The sequence below is a fragment of the Otolemur garnettii genome, unplaced genomic scaffold (assembly GCF_000181295.1).
Source record: "Otolemur garnettii isolate 467f Iridium unplaced genomic scaffold, OtoGar3 scaffold00106, whole genome shotgun sequence".
In the NCBI taxonomy this organism is placed as follows: Eukaryota; Metazoa; Chordata; class Mammalia; order Primates; family Galagidae; genus Otolemur; species Otolemur garnettii.
This window is the reverse complement of record NW_003852501.1, coordinates 1967338-1981633: the sequence shown is the minus strand read 5'-3', so window position 1 is coordinate 1981633 and position 14296 is coordinate 1967338. Positions and strand designations below refer to the sequence as shown.

Here is a 14296-nt window from a genome sequence, read left to right as displayed (position 1 = left end):
GCGCCCGCCACAACGCCTGGCTATTTTTTGGTTGCAGCCGTCATTGTTGTTTTGGCGGGTCCGGGCTGGGGATTCGAACCTGCCACCTTAGATGTACGTGCCTGGCGCCTTAGCCGGTTGAGCTATAGGCGCTGAGCCCAAACCTTGGCATTTTTAAAGAAGAAAACTTCACATATATACAGCTCAGGGCAGCCTGCCATGGTAGAAAAATATTAGACCAGAAGACAAAAGAGATAAGTTTTAGTTTCATCACTACCACTTAATGAACAGTGTTTGACAAAGTAAAGGCTCTCTCTGGGCCTTAGTTCCTTATTGGAGTTGAACTTATTGTCAAGTTACTCTGGCTATAATATTTCATGAGTCTATTGAACATGGTATAGACAAGGAGAAGTTTACAAGATCAAGCTACTGGCCTGGCTCACCATCTATGCAGCATCCAGGCCATACAGAATCCATTTTGTGCTTTAGGAAAGGGATCCTGTGACAGCAAAATCAGGAGCTTGCTCAGTAAGGAGAAAGTCCAAGTCCCAAGTGTTAAATGGCAACCAGCCACCCAGGCCAATGGCAAGTAGCCGAAGTGAAGAAAGCATATGTTGTGAGGTCTGATGCCCAGTGACAGACAAGACTCAACTATGAGGGATCTGGGAAAGGCCCAGGTAAAAGGAGTATCTGAGGAACTTGTGTAACCGTGAGCATTTGCATCTGTCTGAATGGATTCAAAGACTAAGTATAAACATGTGTCTATTCATTGTTCTCTATTGATGTTCACTGGGATGTATTGAAAACTTGTATGTGAAATAAATGTCTAAAGCATTGGTCCCATTGGTTTCTGCCATAAATTGAAGGGAAAAGAAAATGTATCCAAGAAGTTGATAAAAGCTGACCCTAGTAGCTAGTAAAAAAGAGAATTCTGGTCTCATTCCAGTATCCTCCAAAGTAGCAGAGATCTTCTGTGAGTGCACAGCTGTTTCTGGACAGCAGCTTTCTTATAGTTGTCCCTGCCATTGTCCCAAATGATAGTGGGCTCTAAAAGGAGTTTGATGGTGTACCCAGAGAAGAAACCAGGAGAGGTTTATGCCAAGTTTAATGAAAGGGAACTAAGACCCGCTTGGGCAAAGATGGCAGCAGCAGCCAGATGGTTTGCGGTTAATTTTGTATTTGGCATAGGAAGAAGAAGATTCCACAGGTTGCTGGAAGGTTTTGGTGGCCAGGGTCTTTCTAGTGGAACTCTTGGGGCAGGGCTAGTTAGGTCTTTTGCTCTGGGACAGGAGGAGGGGTAAGGGGTTAGGCCCCTAACAGGCTAGGAACAGGAATGCTAGGAAGCACTCCTCCCCTCCGCTACACATGCTGCATGTGCCTCTGAGGAGGTACACAGCCACAGCCTGCATGGAAGAAACCTTGATAGTATCCCCAAAGACACAGTTGTAGGGAAGGAAAAAATTTAGTCTTTTAGGGTTTCTGGCTGGACTTGAAGATTAAATTAACAAAATAGATTGACAGGAAGGAGAAAGCAAGAATTTTCTATGTATGAGTCTGCACAAGAAATGAAGACCCATGGCTGTGACACAGGACTACTCCTGGTCTTATAGGAGTTGTGGGGTATCATTCATCTGGGTGGTGATGGGCCTACCCAAAATCTGTTACAGAAAGCACATACACCTGAGCTGGCAGGTTCGAATCCAGCCCGGCCGGCCAACCAACAATGACAACTGCAACCAAAAAATATCTGTGCTGAAGCAGGTGCCTGTAGTCCCAGCTACTTGGGAGGTGGAGGTAGGAGAATCGCTTCAGCCCAGGAGTTGGAGGTTGCTGTGAGCTGTGATGCCACAGCACTCTACCCAGGGCGACAGCTTGAGGCAAAGAAAGAAAGAAAGAAAGAAAGAGAGAGAGAGAGAAAGAAAGAGAGAGAGAGAAAGAGAGAGAGAGAGAGAGAGAGAGAGAGGGAGAGAGAGAGAGAAAGAAAGAAAGAAAGAAAGAAAGATAGATTGGTTCTTCTTCCCCAAAGCCACATGAGAAAAACAGGGACAAGCAGTTTGAGGAAGAGGAAAGAGAAGTTTATTAATTTGCTGGCAAATCTCTCGAGAACTCAATGAAGCCTTCAAGAAGCCGTGTCTGGGCGGCAACTGTGGCTCAGTGGGTAGGGCACCGGCTCCGTGTACCGAGGGTGGCGGGTTCAAACCCGGCCCCAGCTGAACTGCGGCGGAAACGTGGCCAGGCGTTGTGGTGGGCACCTGTGGTCCCAGCTACTCGGGAGGCTGAGACAGGAGAATCGCCACCTATGCCTCGGAGTTGGAGGTTGATGTGAGCTCTCTTCCCAGGGCAATAAAGTAAGACTCTGTCTCTACAAAAAAAAAAAAAAAAGCCATCTCTGGCGTGCCTCCAGCGGTGCGGGATAAATGCTCAAATTCTGAGGAGGTGAAGAAAGAAAGGCCTAGGGCGCTGCAGGACCTAGATTCTGGGGAGTCTGATGTTCCGCCACATCAGCTGGACAGCAGGGACACAAGGAGTCCACAGGAGGAGCGGCCACGTCTCCCCACAACATCTTCCTGCCCTGGCAGTCTGGCCCAGACTCTGCTACCAAGAGCCGCCATGGAGAGGCCCGACCATGGCCCCCTATGGCACCTTCCTCAACACCAGGAGCTTGAAAGGGACGACTTACTGCCTTTTTGGTAGGCTGTCTAGCGACATGTGCCTGGAGCACCCTTCTGTGTCTCTGTCCCATGCCATGCTGCAGCGCAGGGCGTCTGGCCCAGACGGAGAATGCGACGACCACCGCCGGGCTTCTGTTTCTATGATCTGGGAAGCACTCATGGCACTTTTCTGAGCAAAACTAGAATCCCACCCCGCACCGGGTCCTCATCGGACGTGTTCTTCGCTTTGGAGGCAGCACCCTCTCTTTATCCTGCAGGTAAATAGAAAAACCTAGAGTTGAAATCTCAAGAGCTCAGCGGGCTGCGTTCCTAAAGCTGCTTAAGTTTTTGATGAGGAAATGAATTCTCCTGGGCAGTGATTACAGAAGTGGAGGATCTGGCCTCTCATCTCCAGACCTCTCTACATGTTGCCGTATTTCTGAAAGTAACTTTCACAATCCTGAAGTCTGAAAGAACTTTTTTGCTTGGTTCATAAGGAACCAGAGGATGACTACAAGGCAGAATCTGAGTTGTAATGTAGTTGAAATTGCACAAACAGCCGCAAATGCTGTTGGAGAAGATGCTAGAGGAGAAGACTCAGATGAAGAGGAGGAAATGGATACCAGTGAAGGGAAGAGAAGTACTAGTGGCCAAGATGATGAGATGGGTTGCACCTGGGGAATGGGAGCAGCTGCTGTAGAGGATGAGGCTGAAGAGAACCGCATTGCCTTAAAGTTTCAGCAAGAAAGGGAGGCCTTTTATATAAAGGATCCAAAAAAGGCTCTCCAAGGTTTTTTTTGACAGAGAAGGAGAAGAATTAGAATATGAATTTGATGAACAAGGACATAGCACTTGGCTCTTTTGGGTGAGGTTACTTGTGGATGATTCAACTGGAAAACAGCTTGTGGCTGAGGCTATTCACTCAGGAAAGAAAAAAGAAGCAATGATCTGGTGCTCACTGGAAGCTTGTTGGATCCTTGATACTTTGGGATTGCTGCGGCAGGAAGCATTATCTTGGAAAAGGAAAGCTGAGAACTGGGAGGACGAAGACTTTTATGATGGTGATGATGACACATTCCTTGATGGAACTGCCCTGGTTGAGAACAAACATCTGAACCAAATGAAGAAGGCTGGCAAGATTGACTAGAAGCCAGAGACCTTTGAATCATTGGTTGCAAAGTTAAATGATGCTGAGAGGGAACTCTGAAATTTCTGAGAAGCTGAAAGCCTCAATCTCAGGATTCTTTAGATGCAATCATGTCAGAAATGAAATCAGGGAGTGTATTAGATGATGTGTCCAGGAAGAAACTTCACCTAAGAACTTTTTTTTTTTTTTTTGAGACAGAGCCTCAAGCTGTCCCCCTGGGCAGAGTGCCATGGCATTACAGCTCACAGCAACCTCCAACTCCTCTGGGCTCAAGCGAGTCTCCTGCCTCAGCCTCCCAAGTAGCTGGGACCACAGGCGCCCGCCCCCAACGCCCGGCTATTTTTTGGTTGCAGCCGTCATTGTTGTTTGGCGGGTCCGGGCTGGGGATTCGAACCCGCTACCTTAGGTGTACGTGGCTGGCACCTTAGCCGGTTGAGCTATAGGCGCCAAGCCCACCTAAGAACTTTTAAACTAAGGAAAGAACAACAGAGACTTAAAGGGTTAATAAAAATTGTAAAGCCAGCAGAGATTCCAGAACTGAAAAAAGACTGAAAGTCAGACTACAGATGCAGAAAATAAAGCTAAAAAGCTTACATTGCCTCTCTTTGGTTCCATGAAAGGGGGAAGCAAATTCAAATTGAAACAGTAGGCAAGTTACCCCGTAAGTGTCCAGCACTCCCTCCAGCTCTGTTGAGAATGAAGGATGAGCCTGAAATAGAAGAGGAGGAGGAAGAGGAAGAGGAAGAAGAGAAAGAAAAAGAAGAGCTTATAAAGAAAAAAGCAGAGGATGGAAGCAGTAGGCCACAGCTTGAGATAGAGCCAGAAGCCACACAGGAAATGAAGCCTCATGTGGATCTCACACATTCTAAAGAAAAGCAAATCAATGAAAACATGTCTTAATTCAGCCAGGGGGAACAGAATAAAGATTATCAAGAGATTAACAAAACATCTTCATCACTTGAGGAACTCTCAGCATCAAAGGACAAATATGAGCGAAGCAGAGCTGAATTGAAGAAAAAGAAATTTTCTGGTTCAAGCAAATTTCCAGCAACCCTTTCTTCCAAATATCCTGATGATGACCCAGACTACTGTGTATGGGTCATACCTGAAGGCCAAAGTGGAGATGGCAGAACCCACCTTAATGACAAGGATGGCTATTGATAGCTTCAGAATCCCAAAGGAAGACCTTGTGGACCCTGTGACATACGATATTTGGGATAATACATCAAAGTGAATGATCATTTGTAAACTCTCATGATTGGCTTTTCACTTGTACTCTTGGCTTCCTACATCTATTTGCCCATCTGATTCTTCGATATTTATATTAAAAGTATTTATGGGCTTGGCGCCTGTGGCTCAAGTGGCTAAGGCGCCAGCCACATACACCTAAGGTGGCGGGTTTGAATCCAGCCTGGGCCCGCCAAACAACAATGATGGCTGCAACAACAACAAAAATAGCCAGGCATTGTGGTGGGCACCTGTGGTCCCAGGTACTTGGGAGGCTGAGGCAGGAGACTCGCTTGAGCCCAGGAATTGGAGGTTGCTGTGAGCTGTGATGCCATAGCACTCTACCCAGGGGGACAGCTTGAGGCTCTGTCTCAAAAAAAACATAAAAAGTATTTATGGGTTGCTTTCATGTTTTAGCTACCATTACTAATGCTGCTATAACATGAGTGTACAAATGTCTCTTTAAGACCCTCTTTTCAGTTCTTTTGGGTACATACACAGAAGTGGAATCACTGGATTACATTTTTATAATTATATTTTTAATATTTTTGAGGAACAGACACATTGTTTTCCACAAGATATATATCATTTTACATTCCCACCGATGGTGCACAATTAGAGAAATTTCACCTTCTCTAAATACTTGCCAGCTCTTTTTATTTTCTGACTTTCTGATAGTGGCCATCCTAACAGGTATGAGGTGGTATCTCATTATGGTTTTGATTTTCATTTCTTTGATGACTTGTGATGTTCAGTGTCTTTCTTTTCATGAGCTTATTAGCTATGTCTTTTTTAAAGAAATGTCTATTCACCTCCTTTGCCCACTTTTGCATTGTGTTTTTTGGGTGATGTTACTAAGTTTTATATATTTTAAATATTAATCCCTTATCAGGCTAGATGCGGTGGTTCACGCCTATGATTCTAGCACTTTGGGAGGCTGAGAGGGGAGGATTGCTTGAGGCCAGGAGTTTAAACCTAGTCTGAGCAACAGCAAGACCCTGTTGTTATGAAAAGTAGAAAAATGAGTGGGACATAGTGGCACATGCCTTGTAGTCCCAGCTACTTGGGAGGCTGAGGCAGGAGGATTGCTTAAACCCAGGAGTTTGAAGCTGTAGTAAGCTAGCCAGGGTTACAGAGTGAGACGTTGTCTAAAAAAAAAAAAAGCCTGGCTGGGTGTGGTGGCTCATGCATGTAATCCTAGCACTTTTGGAGGCCAAGCCAGGTGGATTTCTTGAGCTCAGGAGTTTGAGACCAGCCTAAGCAAGCATGAGACCTCCCTTTCTACTAAAAATAGGAAAATTAGCCAGGTGTTGTGGCAGGTGCCTAGAGTCTCAGTTACTCAGGAGGCTGAGGCAAGAGGCTCACTTGAGCCCAGGAGTTTGAGGTTGCTGTGAGCTGTGATGTCATGGCACTCTACCCAGGGTGACAGCGTAAAACTATCTCAAAAAAGAATTGATACTACAGGTCTATTTACTATTCTATCTTCCATTATTGAAGACTGGTTCCAGTTGGTATTTTTCTCTCTATTACCAACTGGAACCAAGAGATAGGAATTTAGCTGTCTAAAATTCATTCAGTATTACAACAATGTCTACAAAAAGTGGGTTATGAGTAGTTTTATTATGTTTTAACATATTGACTATCACACTAGGAAACTTTTTTTTCCTTGGGGCCAGGATATTTTATTACGAAAATAGAATAAAAACTTCTTTTTTTTTTTTAAGTGTTTAAATAACTTAAAATTTTATATGGGTAAAAATGAGTGACTTGAGGAATCAAGACTAAAAGCAACTTCCCAAGGTCAAGATCAGATAGGACAGGCAGAGGTTATGCCTGAGTCTTAGCTGGGGCATGCAGGGCTGGCAACATGAGGCTGGACACACTAAGGGACTCTCCCTGCCAGTCCCTGCCACACTGGGGAGACCAGAAGCAACCCAAGGCCCTGTGACTTGACCACAGAGGGGCAGGAAGAGGTCAGGTCAGGCTTCCCTCCCCTTGGGGACAGGAGTATAGGCACTGTGGAGAGGGAACACCTGACTTCCCCAAGTCCAAGGAGGGGGCTCTTCCCTGGGAATACTCTGTGTCATAGAGAAAGATCTCCCGGCACCATCTTCCCCTGACCTAGAAAGAGATAAGAGTGTGTAGGGACTGGAAGGGTCGGGAGGAGGTGGCATCAGGGCTTGAGCTCAGCTCTCCACTTCTACAGCTTCTCATCCATGGCCTGGAGCATGGATTCATCCTTCACAAAACAGAAGCGGATATAGTGGTCAAAGAGCTTAAGATGCGGCTCGCTGTAGAAGATGGACACAGGGATGGATGCCAAGCCCTTGTTTTTGATCATCCACTTGACGAAGCTGCTGTCGTAGGGCTCATCTGCAGTGCCAGGCAAGTCAGGCATCCTTCTCTTGAAGTCTGAGATGTCTGTGATGAGGAAGTAGCTGCCCTGGGGGATCATGGGCTTCAGGCCCACTGACTGCAGGCTGCGGATCATGTGGTCATGCCTGCGCTGCATGGCCTATGGGAACTCCACAAAGTAGCTATTGGGTTGGCCAAAGTGCACCTGCTCCCGCTCAAAGCTCCAGGCTACTGCAGCCTGGCCCTGCATGGGGCAGTGGAAGATAGAGTTCTGGTGTACAGTCCGCAAGTGTTTCATGATGTTATCTGGACCCAGGACCCAGCCCACCTTCCAGCCAGTGGCACTAAAGGTCTTGCCAGCACTGCCGATGGTCAGGGTCCGGTCCCACATGCCAGGGAAGCTGGCGATGCTGATGTGCTTGTGGCCGTCATAAACCAGCCACTGGTAGATCTTGTCAGTGATGCACACCACGCCGTGCTGCTGGCACAGGCTGGCCACCAGCTCCAGCTCCTCCCTGGAGAACACCTTTCCTAGGGGGTTGTTGGGTGTGTTATGGACCAGGGCTTTGGTGCGAGGGCTGAATTTGCTGGCCAGCTCTGTGGGGTCCAGCTTCCAGTTGCTGCTGGAATCTAGTTCCCCATCCTGGATGGGACTCGGCTTCAGGAACACAAACACAGGATGACCCCCTGCCATCAATGTCATGGGCTCATAACAGTCAAAAGAGGGTTCAGTGATGATGACCTCATCACCGTCATCCACCAGGGCCTGGAAGGATGTGAACAGGGCACCATAGGCTTCCACAGTCACCAGCACATTCTTGTGTGGGTCCACCTCCTGGCCCAGCAGTTTCCCAAAGAAACTTGCCAGGATCTCTGTCAGTGGTGGGTAACCAAATGCCTTGGTGTACTGGTTAAGCATGAAGTCCCCGCTGACAGCATGCCGAAAGGCTTCCAAAGTGAAGTCTGGGGGTGCGAAGTCGGGGAATCCCTGCCCCAAGTTCACAACGCCAGGCTCACTGGAGAGTTTGACAAATTCCACCCAGGGGTTGTGGTGATCCCATTGAGTCTTCCGGCCTGCAGCTGTTTGGCCATGGTGAGCTGGTAACAAGCAAGTGGGTCAGAATTAGAATGTATCTAGGTTCAGCAGTCTGGGTCCAGAATACAAACTTGTAAAGCAAAACAAGCCTTTCTAATTTTTTATTTTTTTTTGAGACAGAGCCTCAAGCTGTCGCCCTTAGTAGAGTGCTGTGGCATCACAGCTCACAGCAACCTCTAACTCCTGGGCTCAAGTGATTCTCTTGCCTCCACCTCCCAAGTAGCTGTAACTACAGGCACCTGCCACAATGCCTGGCTATTTTTTGGTTGCAGCCGGCATTGTCATTTGGCGGCCCGGGCTGAATTTGAACCCACCAGCTTAGGTGTATGTAGCTGGCACCTGAGCCACAGGCACTGAGCCAAGCCTTTCTAATTTAATGAAAATTTTGGGTTTTTTTTATTTTTTGTGTGTGAGTTATCTACAACTCATGCAGCACTAGAATTTTTACTCTGCATGCCACGTGAATTGTATGTGAGTCACCACTTATGAATTGAATTTGTTTCCTCAGAGTCTTTTGTCATTATGTAAGTATTTAATTGTCTGGAGTGGACCTTGGGTGTTCCTTTATAAGGTAGAGCATAGGGTTAAAAATGCCAGGCAATAGGAACAGAGTAATCCGGACAAAAGCCAAGAATCACTGCTGACCATGACTACTGAAAACAATACTCACTAGTGTAGCCAAGACCCATTAAAGGCTGCCATAACTTTGTTCTTGATTGAAACTGTGTCAAGGTCTGCAGGAAGGGACATTCCTTTGAAGACCCTCTGGAGAGATTAGAAAACTAATCTAGTGGGAGGCAGGCACTGAAAACAGAGCATGCTGTGGTCAGAAATTTCCTGCAAGAGTAAATCCAGATAAGATTATTGCGCTGCTAAATTAAAGATTACGTCTGTTCTTTACGAATGAGTACTTTGTTCCTTGAAGCAAAAACAGATAAATAAGGCTCGTGACTTTTTTGTGACTTTGTTGTATTATAAATTTAAGATTATGTGTGTATATGCAGAATGCTTCATTGTTAGGGTATATAAGTGAGTAAGAAATAAACTAGGGTTGCTGCATGCCTGAGAGAGCTGTAGCCCCCTTCTCTTCCAAAACATTCTGACTGCTGGTCCTACCTCTGCGACTCCAGCCCCATCAATTCCCATAACACACTAGAATACTGCCCAGCCCTAAGTCATATATTAACAGTGATTAAGATTAAGGCAAGACAGAAGTACAGTAAACAGGATGTGTTGGGAGTTCAATTATGCAGCTAAAGAAAAACTTGTTTTTTAACTTTTACTCTATTTTTATTTACTTATGTTTATTATTTTTTGAGACAGAGCCTTACTTTGTCACCCTTGTTAGAGTGCCATGGTGTCATAGCTCACAGAAACCTTAAAATCCTGGACTTAAGCGATTCTCTTGCCTCAGCCTGGCGAGTAGCTGGCATTACAAGCCCTGCCGCAACTCTGGGCTATTTTTAGAGATGAGGTCTTACCCTGGCCCAGGCTGGTCTGGAACTTGTGAACTCAAGCAATCCACCCACCTTGACTGCAGGAGTGCTGGGATTACAGGTATGAGCCACAGCACCCGGCCCTTTTCTGCTCTCTAAAGCTTGCTTCCGTACTGCTTTCTTTTGCCTGAGATTTCAATAAAAACCAGTGAAGCACCTTGGAGGGGACTGCACCCTTGTCTCCCTTTGCAGAGGGCTTGCTGGCGTTGGCTTCCCCAGGTCCCTCCGTTCGAGGAAAATGGACTGAGTAGGTGTTACTTATTTGCTTGGAGTCGCACTGACACTGGATGACCTCTGAATCATACCCCCTAAGAATGTGCAGCAATGTCATGTGGCCACTACACTGTTTGTATCAATTTTGTTCAAAGAGCAACTAGGCAACCATTCAAATGGAAATGTGCATTCAGAAGGCACGGGAAGGTGTGATAATTGTTACTGGAGAGCACAGTCCGGCACATATGTCATGCTTGGGCAGATCAGCTTAAGCAGGGCAACAGAGGTGGGGAAGACATGATGGTTGACAGAGAAAATAATAATAAAAATAATGACAGCTTCGCAAAGCTCCTGGCTCAAAACTAGTGTGAGTTAAATTCAACTCATACAGCAGTTAATGTGTTAAAATATGTGTTTTATGTCTTTTTAATCTATAGGCATCTCCAGGTTTTTTATTTCTTCTCTTTGTTTAAAGAAGGTACATAAGAAATGAGTATAATTGTGTTGGATGTGTTACTTAGTTCAAGGTAAACATTTCACATTGTATATCAAAGCAGTACCCTGAACCCCATAAATGCATCAATGTACAAAGTTATGATTTAATAAAAAATAATTAATATAAAAAAACTACTAATAGTTTCAAGACAGTGACCTTGGAACATTACATTGAGTGTAGGCCTCCTATGTGTGGACCCTGCACCACTACCAGGCTGCATGCCTACTAAGCCAGCTCTACTCTTCACAATTTATTTGTTGAAGAAACTGGAAAACTTGTCTATTTCAGTTTTAATTTTGCTAACTGCACTACCACAGTGTAGGTTAACATTTTCTTCTGGTCTCGGAATTTTTGCCAAATTGATAATTGTATCTAGAGGTTTAATCATAGTCAAATGTAATTTTGGAGGGAACACTACTTAATAGAGTGTGGCATCTGGATTGGTACCTGTAGCTCAGCTAGGGTGCCAGCTACATACACTGGAGCTGATGGGTTTGAACCCAACCCGGGCCTGCTAAACCATGACAACTACAACTAAAAAAAAATAGCCAGGTGTTGTGGTGGGTGCCTGTAGTCCCAGCTAGAGAATAGCGAGAGCCCAAGAGTTTGAGGTTGCTGTGAGCTGTGAAGCCATAGCACTCTATAGAGGGTGACATAGTGAGACTCTGTCTCAAAAAAAAAAAAAAAAAGAGGGTGGCATGTTTTTTATAAAGTGCATATAATGCTAGGTTGTCTCTCTTTTTGCATTGTTAATAGCCATTGATTATTGATCAGGGAGTTGTAAAATGGCAATATTCAAATTATATTATTGCTTTCTTCATTTATTTATTGGTATACTTTTGTAACAACAACAAAAATTCCCCTAATTTTCTATTTGAATACTTAGTGGTACAGTTATTGGGAAAGGAAGGACAAATATATGAATCCTTCTGTTTATGTAGGTTTTTTTTTTGAGACAGAGCCTCATGCTGTCCCCCTGGGTAGAGTACTGAGGATGGTGGGTTCAAACCTAGCCCCAGCCAAACTGCAACAAAAAGAATAGCTGGGCATTGTGGCAGACACCTGTAGTCCCAGCTACTCTGGAGGCTGAGGCAAGAGAATCACCTAAGCCCAGGAGTTGGAGGTTGCTGTGAACTGTGATGGCCCTCTACCGTGGCACTCTACTAAGGGCTACAAAGTGAGGTTCTGTCTCTAAAAAAATAATAATAATAATAATTAAATAAAATTTTAATATAAAGTTAACTTGGCTGGGTGCAGTGTAATGGGTTACGTGAGTGAGTCACAACTGTAATCCTAGCACTCTCAGAGGCCGAGGGCAGGAGGATCACTTGGGCTCAGGAGTTTGAGACCAGCCTGAGCAAAAGTGAGACCCGGTTCTACTAAAAATAGAAAAATTGGACAATGTGGCTAGCACCTGTAGTCCCAGCTACTTGGAAGGCTGAGGCAGGATGACCTCTTTTTTTTTTTTTTTTTTTGGAGACAGAGCCTCAAGCTGTCCCCCTGGGTAGAATGTTGTGGCATTACAATTAACAGCAACCTCCAACTCCTGGGCTCAAGTGAGTCTCCTGTCTCAGCCTCCCAAGTAACGGGGACCACAGGTGCTCACCACAATGCCTGGCTATTTTTTGGTTGCAGCCGTCATTGTTGTTTGGCAGGCCTGGGCTGGATTCGAGCCCACCACCTTAGGTGTATGTGGCTGGTGCCTTAGCCATTTGAACCATAGGCGCCGAGCCAGGATGACCTCCTGAACCCAGGAGTCTGAGGTTGCTGTAAGCTAGTCTGATGCCACTTCACTTTAGCCTGGGCAATGGAGTAAGGTTCTGTCTCAAAAAAAAAAAAAAGTTTTCTTGAATTGTAGAATTATAGTTTTTAATATTTATTCTGTTTCCTTGATTTGATTTCTTCTTTGGCAATCTTATTATATGTTGAATTTTCTTTGCATATCTTTTATATATTTTTTTCTCTCTCTCCTTTTTTTTTCCAGACAGAGCCTTGTTCTGTCACCTGGCTAGAGTGTAGTGGCATTGTCACAGCTCACTGCAGCCTCAAACTCCTAGGCTCAAGCATTTCTCCTGCTTTAGATTTCCGAGTAGCTAGGACTACAGGTGACTGTCACAACATCAAACTAATTTTTCTATTTTTAGTAGAGATGGGGGCTTGTTCTTCTCAGCCTGAGCTCAAGTGAACCTCTAGCCTTAACCTCGCAGGATGCCAGGATTACAGGCTTGTGCTATGGAGTTTAGTCTATCTTTTTCTTTGTATCTGTTTGATTTCCCTCACTTCTCTTAAATGCTTATTTAGTTTTGTGTTCATTTTCTTCATCTCTTAAATGATTCTTTTCTGAATTCTGTTATCTCATTTCTGAGTTTCTCTGCTTATGATTTACATTGTTTTTACAGTTCTTAAATCATGTTAGATGTCCTTTAACTAGTTTTGAAATATTAGGCTATCATTTCCATCTGTTTTGTTAGTGTGTCTTTCTAGTGTCTTTTTATTTTATGTAGGCAACTTATCTGGTTTCTTATTCTCTTTCTCGTTTTTAAAAAAATATTAACTTTGTATGTGATTTAAGTTGGACCCTCTTTTGTTATTTATTTGTTTATTTATTTAATGGTTGGAGATTCATTGAGGGCACAAGAAACCAGGTTACTCTGACTGCATTTGTTAGGTAAAGTCCCTCTTATAATTGTGACTTGCCCCCCAAAGGTGTGTCACACACTGAGATCCCACTCCCCTTCCTTCTTCCCTGTCTCTGCTCTTAATTTTCCCCATCCCTCCCTCCTTCTTTCTCTCTGCTCTTCCCTTCCCCTACCCCCATTGTGTCATTAATTGTCATTAATTGTCCTCATATCAAAATTGAATACATAGGATTCATGCTTCTTCATTCTTGTGATGCTTTACTAAGAATAGTGTGTTCCACTTCCATCTAGGTTAATACAAAGGCTGTTAAGTCACCATCTTTTTTAGTGGCTGAATAGTAATCCATGATATACATATACCACAGCTTGTTAATTCATTTCTGGGTTGGTGGACATTTAGGCTGTTTGCACATTTTGGCAATTGTAAATTGAGCTGCAATTAATAGTCTAGTGCAACTGTCTTTATGATAAAAGGACTTTCTTCTTTCTGGGTAAATGCCAAGTAATGGGATTGCAGGATCAAATAGGAGGTCTAGCTTGAGTTCTTTGAGGTTATATTAGTTTGCATTCCCACCAGCAGGGTACAAGTGTTCCTTTCTCTTCTCATCTGTGCCAGCATCTGCAGTTTTGACATTTTGTGATGTGGGTCATTCTTGCTGGGGTTAGATGATATCTCAGGGTGGTTTTAATTTGTATTTCTCTAATAATTAGGGACAATGAGCGTTATTTTCAAATGTTTCCTAGCCATTCGTTTGTATTCTTTAGAGAAGGTTCTATTCATGTCTCTTGCCCATTGATATATGGAATTGTTGGCTTTTTTCATGTGGATTAATTTGAGTTCTTTATAGACCCTAGTTATCAAGCTTTTGTTTGATTCAAAATATGCAAATATCCTTTCCCATTGTGTAGGCTGTCTATTTGCTTTGGTTGTTGTCTCCTTAGCAGTACAGAAGCTTTTCAGTTTAATTAAGTCCCATTTGCTTTTTTTTTTTTTTTT

At 44.3% G+C, this 14296-nt stretch overlaps 2 pseudogenes across 1 annotated transcript; one reads left to right on the top strand and one right to left on the bottom strand.

The window, feature by feature from the left end:
• Positions 1-4948, top strand: part of LOC100944120 — a 30393-nt pseudogene extending 25445 nt beyond the window's left edge.
• A 2229-nt stretch (positions 4949-7177) lies between these two features.
• LOC100956207 lies at positions 7178-8456 on the bottom strand (annotated as a pseudogene). Its single transcript, XR_154272.3, has one exon. The product of XR_154272.3 is annotated as a kynurenine--oxoglutarate transaminase 1 pseudogene (transcript).
• Positions 8457-14296: the final 5840 nt, after the last annotated feature.